Source organism: Phodopus roborovskii, unplaced genomic scaffold (assembly GCF_943737965.1).
Source record: "Phodopus roborovskii unplaced genomic scaffold, PHOROB, whole genome shotgun sequence".
Classification (NCBI taxonomy): Eukaryota; Metazoa; Chordata; class Mammalia; order Rodentia; family Cricetidae; genus Phodopus; species Phodopus roborovskii.
In genome coordinates this window covers 1,991,468-1,993,133 of record NW_026125052.1, presented here as the reverse complement: position 1 = coordinate 1,993,133, position 1,666 = coordinate 1,991,468, and the positions used below count along the sequence as shown (strand labels likewise).

The following is a 1,666-nucleotide window of genomic DNA, read 5'->3' as shown; positions in this document are numbered from 1 at the left end:
GTTGGTGGTGACGCACACCTTTAATCCCAGCACTGGGGAGGCAGAAGCAGGCAGATCTCTGTGAGTTTGAGGCCAGCATGATCTATAGTGAGAGTTACTTTCCAGGACAGCTAAGGCTACACACACACACCTGTCTCAAAAAGAAAGAAAGAAAACCCACAAATAAATAATCTTTTAAAAAGTGTTAATCTGTAAGTGATCTATGTTTGAGACTTCTTAGCTAAAAAAAAAAAAAAAGATTGCCAGGTGGTGTTAGCACACACCATCTGGAGGCAGAGGTAGGAGGATCCCTGTGAGTTCAAGGACAGCTAGGGCTACACAGAGAAACCCTGTCTCAAAAAACAAAACAACAATACAGAGAGGATTAGCACGGCCTCTTTACAAGGATTACACACAAATTTGTGAAGCGTTCCATGTTTGAAAAGGAAAGAAAAGAACATGTTAAACAACAACAACAACAAAAATTGATTTCCAGATGTTTTGCAAAGGTTTATTTATATCTGTGTATCATTCATGTTGCGTGCTCCTGGAATTGGAGTTATAGGCAGTTTGAGCCACCATGTCCGTACTGGGAACCGAACCCCAGTCCTGTTGAAGAGCAGCCAGTGTTCTTAAGGGCTGAGGCATTCTCAGGCCCCTCTGTTGCACTGCTATTCCTTCCTTTGCAGAGAAAGTAAACTTCACTGGTGAGTATGACTACAGAGGAGTAAGCATATTTTAGAAGCCCTTTAGAGTGTGGGGCCTACCACTTTATTAGTACGTTCAGAAGTACTTAAACCCACAGCCACAAAAACAGACAACTGACCAGCTTCCATATCTTCTGATTTATCCGTAGTAACATCCACAAAGCCTCACTTCTCTGAGACAAGCAGGCAGGGTATGTCACACGCTTCCTGTTCTTGGTCCAGATGGCTCAGATGACATAGCCAATGTGAACCATCGTCACCAAGCCCTGGGCTTTCCCAAAGGCATCCTGCATACCTGCCTGGAGCCTAGACTAGGAAAAGCACCAAGTCAGAGTCATGAGTGGCCACTGAAAAGGGTTGTCTCCAAAGTCCCTGAGGGCAACTCCTATAAGCAACAGGCTGTACCTGTGCCTGAGGAAGCTACAATTTTTACTTTTTGGTTGAGAATAAAGGTCATGATTTATGAATGCACACATATTCAAGTATAGAAATATTTATTGAAGTCATGTGTGATCTGTGGGATTTTGATACGGGAATTTTCCTGTTGGGACGAATTATTCTATGTTAACAGAGAATGGCCATATCAATCATGGCCTTCCTCCCTCTTTGCTTAGCACCTGAGCCTTTGCTCTATATACTTTCCAAAACTTGTTTTCTTTTGTTGAAAATTAAGTCTCAAACAGGCTGGCTACTCAAACAGGCTGAGGATAGACCTGACCCCCACCTGCAAGTACTGGGATTACAGGATTGTGCCACCACTACTAGCTAATCCCTGAAATATAATGCCAGTAAAGTAGCAAACAACGTGAATAGCAAAATAAAAGTTGGAGAAATGAACTTTTTTTTAAAAATGACTTCATAGTTGTTGTGGGATATTTTGATCGCATTCTGAGGCTCCCAAGACTGACAATAAAATTTGTACTGAATCAGAGGGTGGAGCTAGATACTAGCCAACCAAAACTAACCATAGAGGTTTTGGA

General features: G+C 42.3%; 1 pseudogene; it reads left to right on the top strand.

The window, feature by feature from the left end:
* Window positions 1–321: 321 nt before the first annotated feature.
* Window positions 322–421, top strand: LOC127221854 (uncharacterized; annotated as a pseudogene).
* The last annotated feature ends 1,245 nt before the right edge of the window (window positions 422–1,666 follow it).